We start from the raw sequence: 14,174 nt of genomic DNA on the forward strand, positions 1-14,174 counted from the left end.
AAGTGTCATTTGTTGATTATTTGTATTTGTCTTCGTTATATCCTTTGTATTCTTCGTCTCACACTGATTAGCTTTGTGGCCCATCTGATTACATTTAAAACATTTGAAATCGTCTTTACAATTCTTAGCGATGTGATTATTTCCTCCACACTTAAAGCATTTGAAATCCTCCAAAGCACTCCTCGATTGCAGCTTCTCAAATTGTGGTTTTGGTTTAGACTCTTGGTTGGAAGCATATTTCTGGTACATCGTTAGTTTCTCTCGTAATTCCTTCAAATCTCTCGCTTGGTAAAGAACGCTTTTATTCATTTTAGAGTCAGGGATACCCTCAATGATGTATTCGACAATGCTTTCCTCATCTAAGCTGCCTCTTTTGGCTATACTCTTCATTAGATAAAAGTACTCAACCAGACTCTCGTTGTATTTCTTCTTTCTACTCTCTAATTGCTTGTGAACTTCTTTTGCCGACAATTTAACAGTAAACTCATCCTGTAGCGCGCTCTTAAGGCTACTCCAACTTGTTAGACCCACTTGACTTTTGGCTATACTCTTCATTACATAAAAGTACTCAACCAGACTCTCGTTGTATTTCTTCTTTCTACTCTCTAATTGTTGTGAACTTCTTTTGCCGACAATTTAACAGTAAACTCATCCTGTAGCGCGCTCTTAAGGCTACTCCAACTTGTTAGACCCTCTTGACTATTTACGAACAACTTAGCCGCTCCTGTCAACAGCTGTCTACCATAGATAAATTTCTGAAGATCATTCCATTGTACTGTTACAGCAGTAGCCTCAAAGTCTGAAAGCCATTCTAATACATCCTTTTTGTTGCTCTCCATCAAATTCTGTCAACGAATCACGAATATCTTTTAATGTGAACGCCATTGTCACTTCTCTCTCAACTTCTTCAACTTCGCCTTGAATACTGGTATTAGCTCCTGAATATAAGGATTCCCCATTCGTGTCTAAATCAAAATATGAAATTAATCTCTCTTAATTCAGGTTTGTTGCCTTTTACACTTAAATTCAGCTCTTTTAACTTTTCTTTTAACCCTGCGACGGTCAGTTCGGTGATCTCGTTATACAACATGTGTAAAAATATTGATTACAAAATAATTTAAATTAGTGTTTAAATTAGATGTTAGTTTATATGATTACAAATATTCCGATTCCTCTTTGTTGAATTTTTCTTTCTTACTTATTTTCCAAAACTCGTAGTTCGTAGTTTCTTATTTCTCTTTCTCTAATTCGAAACTTTTAAATCATCTTTTCTTATTTTCAAAATTTTAAATCATCTTTTCTTATTTTCAAAATTACAAATATTTTCTTAATTTCAAAATTTTAAATCTTCTTTTCATATTTTCAAAATTTTAAATCTTCTTTTTCTATTTTCAAAATTTTAAATCTTTTTTTCTTAATTTCAAAATTTTAAATCTTCTTTTCTTATTTTCAAAATTTTAAATCTTCTTTTCTTATTTTCAAAATTTTAAATCTTTTTTCTTATTTTAAAAATTGTAATTCATCTGTTCTTTTATTTCAAAACTTTTAAATCATATTTTCTTATTTTTCAAAATTTTAAATCTTCTTTTCTTAATTTCAAAATTTTAAATCTTCTTTTCTTATTTCAAAAATTGTAATTCGTCTGTTCTCTTATTTCAAAACTTTTAACTATTGTTAGTATTAAAAATAAATTCTTAAGTGTCGTCTTCTTACGCAGTTGTCTTCTTACGGGTCGTCTTCTTTACGTGTTAGCTTCTTCTCACTCACACACACACAATGTTGGATGGATGATGCCTTCTGACTGTGCATGTAGTGGTGGATTGGGATCTCGTCTCGCTCCGGTACTCCTCTTATTAGCAGCCACTCTCCGTGTGACTCCTAGTCCGATCTCTGCTCCAGGTTACTTCTTGGCTTGCATGAATGATTGGATATCGCCGAATCCAAGCAAGTTCAATTTTTTTCCTGTTTTCGTCTTATGTGGTCGTCTTGTCCCTCTCTGAACAAATTTTGTCGTCTTTCGTCTTTTGATGCTTCGTATTTTTTCGTCTCTGAACAAATTTTCGTCTTTTGGAATGTTGTTCGTCTTTGTCCTGTTCCTGTCTGAACAAAATTGTCGTCTTTTTAAGGGTTTGTCATCTTTTCGTCTTTGTTGTTATTTCTCATGTGTTCGTCTCTTTTCTTGTCTTTTGGTGGTGAAATTAAAGCACTCATTTTCTTTTGTCTCGCTTGCTCTCATGCTTCCTTATGTTGGCACTCTTGCAATTACGCGCGATTTCTTCATAAAGTTTTCTATCTCACTCGCTCTTAGAAAGGCTGAGTCCACTCGACCAAAATAAAATACTCTTCACACCACTTTGCTTTTATGTATCCTTAGCTTATCATTTTTATTTAATTATTAAGAAAAGAAAAAGAAACCATCTTATTGAACACTTTTAATTTAACGAGACCAACACAACCTCTTCGTCCAGCAACTCAAGCATCTCTCTCTCCTCGATTGACCATCTATCGATATCTATCAAACTAATATCGTTATTCTGATACCATTAGGGGTTTTCACGCAATCCTACATGCATATAAAACATTCATATTATCATTATGCAAATATTCCACTTACATCATCGAATCTTCAGCATCGGCCGAAGTAGTGCACTTGTCGTTGCTGCATTTCTAATGCATACGATAAAAAAAGAAAATAGGAAGTGGGACAAAAAATCTATTTTTAGCAGAAGTTGGTAAAAAGGGTTAACTCGCTACCTAAAAGTCAAGATTTTCGCGAATCCGCGGTCCACTTTTTAGTAGTAATTGACCCTTCAATTTGTGTAAAAGGGTTTTCTATCGCATGTCTAATTTTGCTGAACTTTCCCTACGTATTTATACCATGAAGCTGGATTATCCAAACCCATTTTAGCTAGCATTGGAATAACAATCTTGTGAATCCTTTCAACCTGCCCATTTCCTCGCGGTACTCCGGTGGTAATCAATAAATGCACGATGTCGTGATCCTCGCAATCCTTTTTGAAAATGTGCGATGTAAAAGCCGCGCCTCTATCAGATATCAATCGTACTGGGTTCCCAAAATTTGTTGCTTGAACTTCTAAACACCGTATCACTTCATCTACGCCTGTGCTCTTAGTGGGATACAACCAAACGTACTTAGAAAAACTATCTATAATAACCAACAAGTAATTATATCGTTTATTTGTAAGTTCCATTGGTCCGATGTGATCAATATGGTAAAAACAAAGTGGTTTGACACCCTTTTCTATTGAAGTTAGATATCCCTCTCTTTTGCCAGCCTTTGCGTTAATAACAATACACTCCACACAACTATGTACCACACGAATAACCTTATCTCTTAATTCGGGAATATATTGACGGAAAAATGACCTTGGGTATGTGCAAGTCTAATAATCTCATGTTCCATTGCCAACGACGATGAAATGAATTATCCTCTGGATGCTTTTGTAACAAAGCTGCCACAAATCCGTATTTTGAAGCATCCGCATGTATTTCAGTTTGAAATTTCGGGTTAAACAATTTAAAGACGGGTTCTTTAGTTAACGCAGCTCTTAGTTCTTCGAAAGCGAGTTTGTGTATATGTTTGAATTCAAACTTCGAATCCTTACGCATTAAATCGGCCAACGGTTTCGTTTTTCGGTTTTCAATAAACTTTCTAAAATAGGATGTTAGACCCAAAAATCTTTGTAACCTCTTTTTGCTATTTGGGATAGGAAAATTCGAAACAGCTCTAATCTTTTCTTTGCTCGGCGTTATGGTACCATTTTCCACATCATACCCTAAAAATAGGACTTTTCGTTGCAGCATCTGACATTTACTCCAATTAATTCGTAAACCGTTTTTGGCTGACACGTCTAGTACACGTTTAGCTTGGCCAAACCATCATCGATACCTGTACTTGGAATGATGATGTCGTCCATGTAGACTACACAATCGCTTGCTTTAATCAAATCTCCTAACACAACCATTATGACTCTTGTAAATACAGCTGGTGAATTTGAAATACCGAAAGGAACACACAGCTTTCTACTACCGGTACATGGAAAGTTCTCACGAAGAATCTTTTCGCTTAATTTCCTGTAGTCACAGCATAAACTGACCATTCTTTTTCGAGACTAAGACAACTGGAGACGCGTACTCAGAAGTACTAGTTTTAATTATTTTCTCTACTAGCCATTCTTGAATTTGTTTATCAACGATTTCCTGATCACAAAGGGCTAATCGTCTCGGGTGCTGATACACAGGTATTTCGTCGCTCAATATAAATTTCATGCTTACTGGTGCGTTTCCATTTCTTTTTGGCTGATAGTTTCGAATAAATTTCTCTACTTCCCCTTTTATCAAATGGCTCTAATGCGAAAGATTTATGTCTAGACTCTTATCCCTGTCTTCAATATTTGTGATGAAGATATTTCCAATCTCTCCTGCCCACTGAATATCTGACTCATTTTGTTCTCTCTTTGGCTCTCTCTCTATATCGTTGCGCATAGCAAACTTAGATCCATTTGCTGTTACATTTATATTGACAGTGTTCAACATCGTTTGACCCAGTATAGCATCAAAACTTATGTCCTGATCTGGCACTACATGGAATTCTATGTTCATAACTAAACCATCCACTTTCACTGGTATTTTAAAACTACCGAAAGTCAACACTTTATTGTCGCCAATTCCTGTTAAGTGTCTAGCTCCGCCTAATAACGGTTTCGATCCAATAATCAAATAAATATTTCTTCGCATAAGACATTAACCAGCGCCAGTATCTACGAGTCCTTTAAATATAACGTTAGAATGTACGATGTCTTTAAGTTCTAACCCTGACGGAGTAAATTCGCTTGACGGCTGTGTTACTACATCTTCATTTTCTACCACGTTTGAATTTCTCTCGTATTTAATTGGATTTTCTAGTTTGCACTGTGCCATTCGATGTCCAACTTTACCACATTTGAAACACTTTTGATCGTTCTTTGGACAGTCTCGTCTGATATGTGCAATAACATTTCCGACTCTTAGATGTATCAATTATTTTACCCTGATTAATCTTTCCTCCTGACTGAGCCTCAAACTTATTTAACGACTTGTGTGAAGCACGAACTTCAGTTCTTCTAGATTCCTGGCTTGAAATATAATAGCTTTATTTACTTGTGAGTCTGGAATGCCCTTTACAAAGTATTCTATCAAGCTCCCATCGTCCAAACTCACTGGTTTGGCAATTTCCATTAAAGCATACAAATATTCACGTAAAGTCTCCTCTCTTTTCTGAGAACGTTGCGATAATATTCTATTAATCTCAGCTGCTGATCGTTTCGAACCAAATTCTTTGCGCAGTGCTGCTTTTAATATCTCCCAATTGTTTATACCAAGTTGACTCCGAATAAATGATTTAGCTGCTGCAGCTAACAACTGTTTGGCGTTTATAAAGGTCTGTAACTTGTCCCATTGTACTGTAATAGCACACTCTTCTATCTCTTGTACCCACAAATCAATATCGGGACTACCTGAGCCGGAAAAATAGGATACACTGCCCTGAACATCTTTTAAGGTGTACCAAGATCGACTAAAATTGTTTGTGGGCAATTCGCCTCTACTTCTTCTTCCTCGCTATCTTTGTCTTGAATATCGTAATGAGTAAGAAGTCTTTCTGTGGATCACGTGTTCTTCCCACTGTGCTTAGGTTCAATTCGGCCAACTTATTTCTCAAATCTGCGACTCGCAATGACATAACCTCGTCAAGCTCTATATTAAAATATTTTCTTTTGTTCAATACCAATAATTAATGCTAAGGTTAGTTTTAGTAAATTCAATTAAGGTTAGAACTATCTACATATAGTCCCCAAAAAATTAGCTTAGGTTCAATTCGGCCAACTTATTTCTCAAATCTGCGACTCGCAATGACATAACCTCGTCAAGCTCTATATTAAAATATTTTCTTTTGTTCAATACCAATAATTAATGCTAAGGTTAGTTTAGTAAATTCAATTAAGGTTAGAACTATCTACATATAGTCCCCAAAAAATTTACCCAAGTCCGCTCCTGTCCCACGAAGTCTTCGTTTAATTTCTGCCAGCAGGTTGTCTGTCCCCTTCTAACGTTTTGTCTCTTGCCGCGTCCAGCTTCTGCCTCTGGTTACCTCTGCCTCTGTCGACGTTTCACTTCGCGCTACGCCCAGCGTCTGCCAACGGGTTGCCCCTGCCTCTGCCGACGTTTCACCACGCGCTACACCCAGCTCTGCCGACGTTTTGCCGTTGCACAGTGGTTCAAAGTTTGAAAGAAATGTTCATAAAATGATGCCGAGTGTTTAGAATATTTTTTTTTGATTTTGGATTTATTAATCTTTGAATGTGTCGCTATGCGGTAAAGTTTCGAGCTATATTTATACCATTGTTTTTTTTAGAAATTACAAATTAATATGTTGATCATTTATGAAATTGTAAATTTTCTTATTTATAATGAGTTAATTTTCCAATTTTTCTTCTTGGGCAACCTAATGTGAATAAGGATTTTTCTTTGGGATTTTCCACTAGCGCTGAAAGGAAAATCATGGTAGGGTGGGTAGAAAGCGCGGCTGTAAATACACCTATGCAGCCAACACTAGGACTATTTTCTTCTATTCTTTTCTCTCTATTCTATTTCGAGTTTCAGCACAGGGACTTTATTTAAAGTTGCTGACGTGTGAGGCGGTGAAACACATTCATCAAAGAACCACTCCAGCCGATTGTCATGCTAGCCGCATTAAGAGTCCCGCAGATGAATTGTGTTAACATCAAGATAGGCCTCACACAATAACGTATAGTTGCCGATTCAATGGTTGGTATTTGTGGTTTAATATTTATGGATATTTAGTTGCCCATCAACAGCATTGAGGCTTTGTACGTTACAGTAATTTTTAACGCCCGACTGAGGGCCTATTCTAATTAGATAGTTATCTCGTTAAGTTTTTTTTTTGAGGTAGATAATTTATTTGGTTGATTGACCCCTTTCTTCTTTTAATTTCTTTGTGCATTCTAATCTTTTATTCTATACTATCAACAATTTAAAGTCGTGAAAGTTAAATAACATTGGAATTACCGTCTCCGGCAATGCCCAGAGATCTGGTCCGGATATTCAAATAGCTTACAAATTGTTTCAGATATTTTAAAGCTAACTGCCAACATGAACTCAAGTCTAACAAGAACAGTCAAAACAGCAGAAACAACTAACTTTTGGCAAGTGACTGACAGCTAGACTCTGGTTTGAAAAGTGTTGAGTAAACGAAGGCGTGGTGGTAGTCTAGACTCTGTATCTCTTTCTTCGCTATAGGATGCGTATCACCTGGAAATATGATTGTGACACATGGCTGAAACATCATCCAGGGATAATGCAACCGCTAGTATGTATGAGTATGTATACAAGTCAGTCCAGTTTTGTTATTATACCCTTGCAAAAAGGGTATATTAATCTGTGACCATATAAAGTATATATATTCTTGATCAGCACGACGAGACGAGTTCAAATCGCCATGTCCGTCCGTCCGTCCGTCCGTCCGTCCGTCTGTTCGTCCGTCTGGATCAACGCAAACTCCTCCTAGACCGTAAGAGCTACAGAGTAGAAATTTTGCATGTAGGCTCGTGTATACTGCAGGGGTTGTATATCTCGGATTCAGCCGCATCGGACCACTATATCATATAGCTCCCATACAAATGCCAAAGTCACCAACAGTGACTTTTCTCAATAACTTCATTATGTTGAGCCCTTGTCGTGAAATTTGATATTGGTGAGTTAATTACACATATAAACAAAAATGCCAAATTTGATAAAGATCGGGTTACTATATCATATAGCTCCCATAGGAACGATCGGCCGATAAGATTGTAGGCCGTTCTTTCGCAAACATTAGCCTTTTTAGCTTGAACGTTTTTTCACTTTGATGGCTATAGGTAAGGAAAGAGTTATCATAAAAGTTGCAAGGGTATTCAAACTTTGACGCGGTCGAAGTTAGCCCCGGCCCTCTGGTTTTAAATTCATTTATGTAGGTGCAACTCAAAAAAAGAAATTAAGATGATTATTTTTAGAGAATGGAACTATGGGATTTAGAGGCAAGAGACTTCAACCCAACCGCTTAAAAGACAGAGACTACCAATTTATGAGTGTACCTATGTAAATTTAGATTTCCCGTTACTAAGCAAAAAAAAAAAAAAAAAAGTAAAACAGAACGCAGATTTTAAGAGTAGTCCCTAGTGATAAATTAAATTATTACTCCCGAATTCACTTGGAGTAACCCGAAAAGAAAAATTATTTATAAATTGATTTCAAAAAAAAAATATCAAAGAAACTAACATCGGCTATTACCGAAGTTTATATACCCTTGCAGTCCTTGGTAATAATAATTTTACATGTTCAAAATTTGTTTTCTGCAAATCAATTCATCTATATACAAACAAAACAATTTTACTCTCTATTTTACAATTTGTTCTTCTTCTTCTCTCATTCCCAAAGCAAAGCAACGCACGCATACACATACAGTTCATGTAGCGTTGCGTCTGTGTGTGTATGCATGTACTCTGTTGATACAACAAGCAGCGCTGCCGGCAGAGCTGGGAGCAGAGCCGATTATTATATTGACTGTACCTTGTCATCACATATGTAAATTTCATAGCATACTCCGATTTTTATGAAAATGTTTCTTCTAGTTCTTCCAGAGCTATATGATATAGTGGTTCGATCCTGATGGTTTTCATATATTATTTTACCCTGGTAATAAAAAACCCCGAAAAAAAAATTTCAGACCGATAGCTCGTAAGACGGCTGAGTAAAACGCATTCGCACAGACGGACGAACGGACGGACAGACGGACAGACGGACATGGCTATATCAACTCAGCTTCTCATGCTGATCAAGAATATAAATACCTTATGGAGTCGGAAACGTCTCCTTCTGTGCGTTACAAACATCTGACCAATTTTATAATACCCTCTGCAAGGGTATAAAAAAAGAAAATTTAATAACATTTGGTTGATTTGAAAACGCTATCAAATATTTAAAATGCCATGAACACATAGTGATAAAGATTGCGAGGAGGCACCACGATCATCCTCATCACAAGTTTCACTTATGCTCTCAGCCCAAAAAATAACAACATAAAACTGAAGAAATGGAAAAGTTACGTGGAGGAATATAACTACGAGTTAAAATATAAACCGGGTAGCTCAAATGTCGTAGCAGACGCACTCTCTAGGAACCCTACTAACATAAATGCTAGTAGTACGTCAGCTACAGTCCACAGTGATAAAAGCTCAGGGCATGAACTCATTCCAGCAATGGAAGTACCCATCAATGTCTTTAAAAACCAATTGTTTATCGTCACCGGTGATAACGAATCCACCACCTTCGAAATACCATTCCCCACATACCACAGACATACAATAGTGAGAAGTAATTATTCCGAAGACAACCTTGTAACTATTTTAAAGGAAGAAATGGATCCGAGAATAGTAAATGGTATTTTCACTTCCGAAAGTATCATGGGGAAAATTCAACAAATTTTTCCGGAGCATTTTAGGAATTACAAGGCAAGATTCACACAAACCCAAAGTAGATGTCCATGATCAGACCCAAGAACAAGAAATCATAATTAAAGAACACCTTAGAGCACATAGAAATTCCATCGAAAATAAAAAGCAAATTTTATCTGAGTATTTTTTCCCAGGTATGAAGAAAAAGTAGAAGCAATAGTAAACTCTTGCCAAACATGTAAACTCTCGAAGTATCAAAGACACCCTCCGAATCAAGAAATACAACCAACCCCTATTCCGATATATCCAGGCGAAATAATCCATATAGATTTATATTCCACCCAAAATAAGATAATTTTAACAGCCATAGACAAATTTTCTAAGTACGCGCAAGTTAAACTCGTAAACTCAAAAGCAGCAGAACATTTTAAAGTACCCTTACGTGAGTTATTGATAGCCTTCGGTATGACGAAAACCGTGGTAATGGATAACGGAAAAGCTTTAAATTCTGCATCAATAAAATTTCTTTTAAATAATCAGTTAGGTTTACAAGTCCACCCTACCCCACCTTATACTTCATCTAGCAAAGGCCAAATAGAAAGATTTCATTCCACATGTACGGAAATAATGAGATGCTTGAAGTTAGAGCACCCCGAAATGGAATTTGAGGATTTAATATTCAAGGCTGCAGATGAATACAATAAAACAATCCACAGTACAACCATTAAGAAGTAATTAGAAGCATTTTTCGCAACAAATTTAATCCATACACCAGAAAAATTAGGGAAAGGGAAAAGATTTCAGAAAACATCTTAAAGAAACAAAACAAAGACCTAGGGTACCATAACAAAACAAAAAAACCCATAAAAATTTACGATCCAGGTGAAATCATCTACGTTAGGATTAATAAACGATTGGGTTCGAAACTAACGTCTAGATATAAAAAAGAAATAGTAGCCGAAGATCTTAATACCAAAGTTAAAACCAGGTCAGGCAGGATAGTTCATAAAAACCACTTGAAATATTGATAAACATCCTTTTCCGACAGATTGCTTATGTTACCACTTTGCGGGGTCACACAACCATATTAGACTACACTAAGTCAAGAGTGGTCATGTTGGAAACTGGGTTAGCCGCGCGCCAGAATGGAACCTTTAAAATCGTCCATGTCATCGAACTAGAAAAATATCAAATGGCCATATCCGTTTTAAAAGAAGTCGTCAAAAATTCGACAAACCTAAGTCCGTATCAGCCTTTTTTGGCCTATGGGATAACGCGGATACAGAATGAACTGAGGAGGCTTCAGCCGATGCAGTTTAGAAACAAAAGATCGCTTGATATACTTGGCACGGCGTGGAAATGGTTAGAGGGCACATCTGATCACGAAGATCATATGATTGTGGTAAATAAGATCAATGAACAATTGGTAAACAATAATCGGCAGGTCGTAATTAATAATCTAATAGAGAATAAGATAAACGATTTAATTAAAATAACTAATACCATATTAATTAAAGGTAAACCCGAACCTAACAATAAGTCAAAAGAAATTGAAATAACCAAATTTAAATTGAGACTCCTAAGAGAAGAAATAACCAATATTATCTATGCAATCGATTGGGCCAAAGCCAATACAGTAAATTCACTAATATTATCCTCTACCGAAATAAATTTCATCGAAACAATTAAAGAAGAGAGTTTAACATTTATAAACATTGAAGAATTAATAGAGTTTGCTGAGGTCAGTGTAGCCTCAGATGGTAAATCACTCCTTTATATTGTTAGCCTACCCAGAGTAATCAATGAAATTTGTAAACAAATAGTAATACCAATTAAATATCAAAAATTTATAGAAGAAATAGACTATGAAAACATCATGAAATGTAACAAGAAATACTTCGGGTTAACCAATAAGAGTAATTGTAAAATTCATAATGGTAAGACAATTTGTAAACTGGAAGATCTGACTAATTTAGAAAACAGTAAATAAAGCTATCGCTGGAAATGATCAAGGAGTTACACATCAATAATACTAATAATCTGGAGCGTATCCAAAGAAACAACTTGATTATGTCTTCATCAAACTGCAACCATGGTCCACCAATGGAAGTCTCAATCGGGCCTGTCCAATATGTTGTTGCGACCGAGGACGTCCGCACTTAAAGGGGGAGGAGTTAAGCACTTCTATCACAACTCATACCATAACATAGAAGCCATAAACCCAAGTCCGTCAACACATGCCCATTAACCGCATGCCCATTGGCCGACCCTATTTCATCATCACAAGCAATACCCATTGGTCAACCCCACTCAATCGTCACATGCCCATTTGTCGCATGATCGCCAATCTCAAGTAACAGTCCGATCGCTAGGATAAACAATAAGCCTGCACCCCATTTTCCCAGGCCCTAGAAGAATGGTGTCGGGTTCGGTGCATACGCAGAATCACGCCACAAATTTCGGCAATAATCAAAGAATGGTCCTGAACACTTGTGTAAACAAAGAATGGTCCCACGCACTTAAAGTGGACTATTGGACTCAGCCAACGCCGCCGCCTACGACTTCGATTACCCAAGCCTTCATCCAACATAATCGAACCATAGCAAATCAGTCTTGAGCCTAAGTACAAACCAACCGGTAACTTCGCTTAAACTCCGCCGAATTCGCTCACCAAAGTCAGCATCTTTCAGTTATAATTAAAACATACTGTATTGTAATAAAAGTGACTTTATAAATAAAAATTTTTTAACCCGTGAGTGAAGGAACTGTTTAATTTATATTATAGAATGGTTTTGGGTTTTTTTTCTGAGCTAACTTTGTTCTCAGAGATACTACTGAATGAAATATTAGATTTTAAGAAACGAATGATTGTGGAAAATTTAATTTAAGTGAATAATAATGATATTTATAATGAGGTAATTACCCAATTTTTCTTTTTCGGCAATTTAATGTAAATAAGGACGCTTTCTTTGGGATTTTCCACTAGCGCTGAAAGGAAAATCATGGTAATGTGGGTAGAGAGCGCGGCTGTAAATATGCAGCCAACACAAGGACTATTTTCTTCTATTCTTTTCTCTCTATTCTATTTCGAGTTTCAGCACAGGGACTTTATTTAAAGTTGCTGACGTGTGAGTGGGTGAAACACATTCATCAAAGAACCACTCCAGCCGATTGTCATGCTAGCCGCATTAAGAGTCCCGCAGATGAATTGTGTTAACATCAAGATAGGCCTCACACAATAACGTATAGTTGCCGATTCAATGGTTGGTATTTGTGGTTTAATATTATGGATATTTAGTTGCCCATCAACAGCATTGAGGCTTTGTACGTTACAGTAATTTTTGGCGCCCGACTGAGGGGCCTATTCTAATTAGATAATTATCTCGTTAAGTTTTTTTTTGAGGTAGATAATTTATTTGGTTGATTGACCCCTTTTCTTCTTTTAATTTCTTTGTGCATTCTAATCTTTTATTCTATACCAGTGTTTGCATTTGCTGCTACATAGCAGCAATTTCAATAAAAATATTGCTCTGCTCCTGCTACTGCTCTGATTTCGAAGGGCTACGTAGCATAGCAGAGAGCACAAACGGAAAACGATTGCTCTTCTGCTCTGCTCCGTAGCATACTTCGTCGGAGCACAGAGCAATAGCAAGAGCAAAAAATTTTCGATACGCTATTTGTAGTTGTAGCAATAGCACAAGCATTAAAAGCGAGATGAGAGCGGAGCAAACAAAATAAATTTTTGTGCTACTGCTACGGAGCATTTCCCTTTCTGTTGCTCTCGTAGCAATTTCGTAGTCGCTCTCGTAGCAACTTCGTAGTCGCTCTCATAGTAGATCTGTACTAGAGGTGGGCATGGGCCGAATGTTACATCCAACCCAACTCAGCCCATGGGCTTAAAATTTCACCCGCACCCGAAAGCTAAAACAAATTTGGACATTCAGAACCAAATCCAACAACCTTAAGCATTAGGATAAAGGCAGCCACGAATCACCCTGTCCCTATATCCACGTCTTCATATATTCATTTGTGCAAAAGTAGTGAAATACTTTAGAAACTTTTAAACTAAACACGGATCAAAAGCATTGGCTGACTCATGTTACCCAGCGATCGTGGCCACTGCTAATATTGCAGATGCATCCGCTATACCCTCTTGTCCATGTTAACTTGCATGTTGGATTTATCCCTGTTGTGCTCCTAGTTTGTGGAATTACAGTTTCCTCTGAATGTACAAATTTTTTTTAGCTTTCGGATGCGGGTGAAATTTTTAGCCCATGGGCTGGGTTGGATGTAACATTCGGCCCATGCCCACCTCTAGTACAGATCTACTATGAGAGCGACTACGAAGTTGCTACGAGAGCGACTACGAAATTGCTATGAGAGCAACAGAAAGGGAAATGCTCCGTAGCAGTAGCACAAAAATTTATTTTGTTTGCTCCGCTCTCATCTCGCTTTTAATGCTTGTGCTATTGCTACAACTACAAATAGCGTATCGGAAATTTTTTGCTCTTGCTATTGCTCTGTGCTCCGAAGTATGCTACGGAGCAGAGCAGAAGAGCAATCGTTTTCCGTTTGTGCTCTCTGCTATGCTACGTAGCCCTTCGAAATCAGCGCAGTAGCGGGAGCAAAAAAAAACTCCGACGTAGCATAGCATTTTCAATCCCT

This window comes from Drosophila willistoni, unplaced genomic scaffold, assembly GCF_018902025.1.
Source record: "Drosophila willistoni isolate 14030-0811.24 unplaced genomic scaffold, UCI_dwil_1.1 Seg723, whole genome shotgun sequence".
Classification (NCBI taxonomy): Eukaryota; Metazoa; Arthropoda; class Insecta; order Diptera; family Drosophilidae; genus Drosophila; species Drosophila willistoni.